Here is a 5,941-nt window from a genome sequence, read left to right as displayed (position 1 = left end):
GAGAGAGAGAGAGAGAGAGAGAGAGAGAGAGAGAGAGAGAAATTAATTGTAAATTTTGAAAGTCAATTTTCACTATTGCTCATTCCAGTTCCACAGTCTATTTGTAAGTAATTTATGGGAGGAGAATTCAAGTTACATAGCATTCCACCAAGTAAGTATGGGTTTGATTGAAACTGATTGTTATACTGGGTTAATAATTTGTCCTTCGAATCCCACTGATAAATAAGACTGTCACAGGTAGCTTGTTTCTTCATTGGATAGCATTCTCTTTTACCTCTTGGTTTTGCTTGCACGTGAAGTTTTTTAAATTCTCACAATTCCTGTGGAGCTTTGACTTCAGACCTGATCCTTGCAACCCTAGAGCTTTAGTTCTGCTACTGGCTGCAGTACCCAGGGTAGCTTCTTTTAATGTCTTTCGGTTTCTTAGGGCTCCTGGGCCCAAAGCCAGCAGAACGGAAAGAGTGCTTGGGTTTGTTTGAAGGCAAGCCGGCTGTACAGGCAGCTTTTCCCAGACTTTCCCAGCTCCGGCTTTTCCTGCATACCAGCAGAACGGCTTTTTTCCTCTGGTGATTGAAACCATCTGGTCTGCAGGGGGGTCACGTGTGTATGAGAAAATGACATAAAGTTTCTGATCCCCTTGTGCTTCTGCTCCAGATCCAGACAATCCTTGGTCGGATGGTGCCGAGGTGAGGGCGGTGCGGTCTGGGGGCCCGACTTCCCACCCTACTCTGGTCATTCCCCCCCCGCTCCCCCCCCCACACCCCGTAGAGCTCTCCCCCGCCCGCCCCCAACACCCAGGAGCACAACCTCCTCCGGGCTGCAGCAGCCCACCCTTTAGGACTCTGGTGGAGGCACGCCTCCCCTGGCCCTGCAGCCTGGGGCGCGGATACCCTCCCGCCTCCCGCCCTCTCTGCGGGAGCAGTCCCCCTCCTCCGGGCTGTGCGGCGCCCAGGGAGCTCGGACTTTGTGGAGCTCTCGGCTGGCTCGGGCAGCAGAGGTAAGTGGCTCCCTGTCGCTCTCAGGAGTCGCTGCTTCTGCTCCCCGCTCGATGGCGGGCGCATAGGACTCGGATTCCGGTTCTGTGGCTCACTGAGCACTTCCATTTTCTATACTCTGGGTCCAGAGAGGGGCTCCTGCTGCGTGAGTACTAGGTGCGGGCCGCGGCTTTCAGAGTTGGTAGGGACTGCCCTCCTGGGCGATCGTGGTCAGCCCTGCCTTCCGGTCTGGCCCGGGCGACGCTGTGTGGGGTATGAAGCGCAGACCCCAGTCTGGAATTGTATAGAACTGCGAGATGCAAGTAGCCTCGGAGACAGAGTTGAACTGCATTTACCTGAGCCCATGCTGCTCCGAGTGCGGATGGGTGAGGAACTTGCGTGTACGCTCAGACTCCGCACCCGAACAGACTAGCTTCTAACTCAAACAAAGGAAATTAACTTTGTCTTCTATCAGTTAAACAGGGTTTGTTGCTCGCTACCTCCTTACGCTTATATGCTTGCTTTCTGGTGTTAACGAAGTGACCTAGCATTGAAGGAGCACACTTGAATATTTACGGTGCTTTCAAGGTCTAAAAATCTAGTTCCGAGTAAAGTTGGAAGAACTGAACATTTTCTAGTGTTTTTAAAGGAATATTGCAGTGTTGTGGGAAATTTTTATGAACATAGTTTATAATCGTTTAAATATGGATAAAATAGCTTCCTAGCCGAATGAAAGAATTTGCCACAATGCTGTCTCAGACCAACTCTCTATCTCATTTCTAGCTAGATGTTTCTGCTTTTTCATTGCAAGGTCTGGGGAGTGGTAAAGAAGTCATTAGTTCATGTCCAAGATGTTAAGGGCCACAAGGAAAACCCCCAACTGACTACATAATTGCTTTGTTTTGTTTTCTACAAAGAGTGTTTTTCAGAAGGTGAATGCCTTCCTTAGTTTTTTTGGGTGGGGGATATGTAGGGGACAAAGTCTCAGGTAGCTCAGGCTGGCCCTAACTCTTGAGTTTTTTCTGCCATCACTATCCAAATCCTGGGGTTACAGGTGTGAAAATACCTTGTCCTGCTCCCTTCATGGATTTTTTTTTCTTCTCAGACGTAAGAGATGTCTAAAGGATCAGAAATAGTGTAAAGTCTAGAAAAGTCAAAAGGACTGAAATGTTCATGGTCTCTGTATCCCTTGCTGAATTAGGAAGACTCTGAGGCTTGGAGTCTATTAAATGAAGAAAAAGCTGTCTTGATTTCACTGGCCCGAATGAGAATCCATAGGAGACTAACAGATTAAGCACTCCTGTTTATTTATTAAGTAAGCTTACCTCTGGAGAGACTGTGTAAACTATGGGGAGGAGATTAATTCATATAAATATCTGGAGAACCATACATGTTGGAGGTTTTTTGTATTCCGTAATTGGGCCAAAAAGGAACCCTTTTTTGGCATTTTCAGGAAAATCTTTATCATCAATATAGTTTTTGTATTATGATTGGTTTGGTAAAGTCTTGCTCCTCAATTAGTGTACTTTTAGAAAAAAGAATTGACACAGTAAATATCTAGTTGATTGATTTATAATGTAAGAATTACAGATCATCAAGTAGAAGATGGTTATCAGGTAGGAACACTTCCCAGAAAAAAAAGGCTATTTGAGTTGGGCCTGGACGTGTGGTTGTGCAGAGGAATGGTGCAGAGTTGATGGTGGGGTATTCAAGATAGCAGAGTGGGCCATTTGGATAGGGACTGGGGAGAAGAGTCAAATGGAGCGTGCTGTGAGCCATGAGCTGCTGGATGCTCTCTCATTCTTCACTGTTGCTGTTGTTTTAAGGAGAGAAGACCAGAGCAATAGGTAGCCTGCTCAAGATGGCACAGCAGTCATGGCAGAGCTGGTATTTAGGTGCCCAGTTTGCTGACTATATGTCCACTGCTGCTTCTCAGTGAGCTGTGGGAGGTCCAACTGCAGGGACTGTGGTCAGCTTGAATTCTGGCTCAAGGGCTGGAATTTTATCCCACAGACATCATCAAGCTTCTAAAAGTTTTTAAGGAAAGCAATGATAGGAAAGCCAGAATAGTGTTTTTAGAAGACTCATGTGACATAGGTGTATGAGAATGTGATGTTGTACATACTTTGTAATCAGGAGGCTAAAAGGGAAGTGTATTCAAGGTATTTGGGAGTATCAGTTTATGCCCCATTGACAGTAAGTACCCTGCAGGAAGTAGCAAGATAACTGGGAAGCAGCTAGTAGCATTGACCACAGGGTTGCTGGGAACAAGAAGGAGCTGAATGTTAGCTGGCAAACACTGAAATGGAGTGTGTGTGGAGTAGTGTCACTGGTGGTTTATCCTGTATGTCCTGCCCACATTTTGCAATACTCCAGTGACAGTGTTTTTGACAACTATCCAGAGAGGTAGAGTTCAGTGCTCTAATTTAAGAGCCTTTTCTTGCCTCCCCTCGCTGTTTTGAGATGCTCTGCCTGTATACGTTCTCTTGCTTCTAATTAAAATTCTTAATTTTAAAATATGACAAAAATGAACTGAGATATCTTTCTAAATGGGACCAACTTATTTTCACCTTTTGTAAACAGTGAAACGATAAGATGTCTTTGGAATATTATTTCATTGTATTGTAGAAAGGATTTAGAGATGTGGACAGTCCTTCCTAGCCCTTTACCAGGAAATTTTGTTTGTATGTACTGCTAGGGGACATAAAGAGTCCTTGAATCCCCAAATTTATAACCAGGCTCTTTAAATCTCTGCAGATACTGGACAGAGAAAGGGCAGCAGTTGGTGGAGCTATCTCACTCGACTTCTTGACTAGCCTGGACTATTCCCTTTGTAGACCGTAGGGGTTTTCTTCTGAACTTGTTTAGTGTTCTGAAGACTTGGTATACCAAAGAGTATTAGATAGTAAGAGGTGGCACAGAAAAGGTGGAAAATCCCTGGAATCTATGAGGGGGACCCTAGTGGGGACTTCTAGTAATGGAGGATACAGAGCCTGAACCAGCCATCTTCTGTAACCAGGCAAGGCTCTCAGCCACAAAACCTTTGATGTCAAGTCTGTCTTGCCTATAAGATGTGCTGGGGTAGTGGTAATGCAGAATTTCTGAGAGTGGTCAACTCATGACTGATCTAAGTTGATGCCCATGCCTAACACTGCCTAGATGACCAGGAACTAGAGGCTGGATAGCCCACAGAGACCTAGGGTAGAACCAAGCACACTGGCAAAAACAAAACAAAACAAACAAACAAACAAACAAACAAACAAAAAAAACCCTAATGATGTTCTGTTATGTTAAAGAGGCAGCTGTGGGAGCAGATGCTGAGACCCACAGCCAGACATTAGGCAGAAAGGGAGCCCAGGTTGGTGGTCTCTATTGGGTCTCTCCCCAGGAACCCCATAGAAGAGGAGGAGGAAGAATCATGGAACCCAGAGAGTTTTAGCACACTTGGAGAGCACATTAACACATAATTAACTAAGCAGGGCTCTTGGAACTCACAGAGACCTAAGCAGCAGTCATGGGTTGTACAACAAAACTGTACAACCAATATGGAAATCAGTGTGACGGTTCCTCAGGAAGACGAAAATTTTTTTATGTAGACACTTAGTGCTATGAACTTGCTTTTTAGAGCTGCCTTCATTTTGTACTGTAAGTTTGGGTATGTTGTGTATTGTTTTTCCTCAATTCTAGAAAGACTTTAATTTCTTTCTTGATCTATTTTTCATTCTGTAGTGACAGTTTTGGAGTTTTGTTTTCTTTAAAAAAACAGAAATATTATGGGAATATGTTTTTGTTTTAATCCTGTGTGGGGGATATGGGGCTGCTTCAGATTGTTCACAGCAGCTGACTATGATTGTCCTCATGCTTTAGCAGGGGCGTGATTTTGCCAGCTACAGATAGTTTCTACGATTGTGTGACATTTGGAATTCTGGGGACTTTTTAGAGGGTATATAAATGCTAGGGCCTGGAGAGGCAGGGTGGGTTGTTGATTGGTTGCTGTTGGTCATGGTTTGTTGTGGTTTGTCTAGTAGTTTTGTGCAAAGAAGAAACAACAACAAGAAGATATTAGATATCCTGAGAGCAAACCCCCAAGGAACTCAATGCACCTATAACAACAGGAAGTAGCCTGAGGATAATGTCACCTCCTGTCCTTTCTATCCTTTTTGCTCTCCTATCTAGTGTTAGAGGGTTGAAAAGGTGGAAGAGTGAGAATTGTGGAAGAAAGAGAACCCACAAAGTAGCCAAAGTCTGGTTATATCATTCAGTAGAGAGTTGTTCAGGTTCCCTGGGTTTGTAAGCTTCCTGTTGTTTCTGTTGTTTCAGCTTTGGTGGTCAGATAAGATGCAGGGTGTTATTTCAGTTTTCTTGTATCTGTTAAAACTTGCTTTGTGTCCAAGTATATGGTCAATTTCAGAGAAAGTTCAGTGAGCTGATGAAAAGAAGGTATTTTCTTTTGTGTTTGGGTGAAATGTTCTATAAATATTTGTTAGGTCCATTTGGTTTATGATATCTTTTGACTTGCTGGTCTAAGATTATTCCTTGAGTTTTGGAGGGACGGCGATTAACCTCTTAAGGTTTATAGTTTCCTTTAAGGGCCTTCTGTAGGGCTGGATTTGTAGATAGGTATTCCTTTAACTTGGTTTTATGGAATGTCTTATTTTTTCCATCTGTTCTGACTGACAGTTTTGCTGAGTATATTAGTCTGGGATGGGCTGGCATCTGTGGTTCCAGAGTCTGTAGAATATCTATCTACCTAGTCCCTTCTAGCTTTTAGAGTCTCCATTGAGAAGTCAGGTTGTTATTCTAATAGAAGTTTATATGTTTGTATGTTACTTGGTCTCTTTCCCTTGCAGCTTCTAATACTCTTTTTATGTTCTGTGTGTTTAGTGTTTGGTTACTATGTCCAAGGGGCCTGCCTTTCTTTCTTTCTTTCTTTCTTTCTTTCTTTCTTTCTTTCTTTCTTTCTTTCT

At 43.7% G+C, this 5,941-nt stretch overlaps 1 protein-coding gene across 2 annotated transcripts in view; it reads left to right on the top strand.

Annotated features, from left to right (window-relative positions):
- Positions 1–648: 648 nt before the first annotated feature.
- The window catches only part of St5 (suppression of tumorigenicity 5), a 157,419-nt gene continuing 152,126 nt past the window's right edge, over positions 649–5,941 (top strand). The window contains exon 1 of one of the 2 annotated variants that reach the window (XM_028768025.1): positions 649–686. The gene's annotated coding sequence lies outside the window, so the exon portion shown is untranslated. Of the gene's footprint in view, positions 687–947; positions 998–5,941 lie in introns of those variants that run through there. The other variant, XM_028768026.1, reaches the window with a different exon arrangement.

This window comes from Grammomys surdaster, unplaced genomic scaffold (assembly GCF_004785775.1).
Source record: "Grammomys surdaster isolate TR1022 unplaced genomic scaffold, NIH_TR_1.0 184, whole genome shotgun sequence".
In the NCBI taxonomy this organism is placed as follows: Eukaryota; Metazoa; Chordata; class Mammalia; order Rodentia; family Muridae; genus Grammomys; species Grammomys surdaster.
The sequence above is the reverse complement of the archived record's forward strand: the minus strand, read 5'-3'. Positions and strand labels throughout refer to the sequence as shown.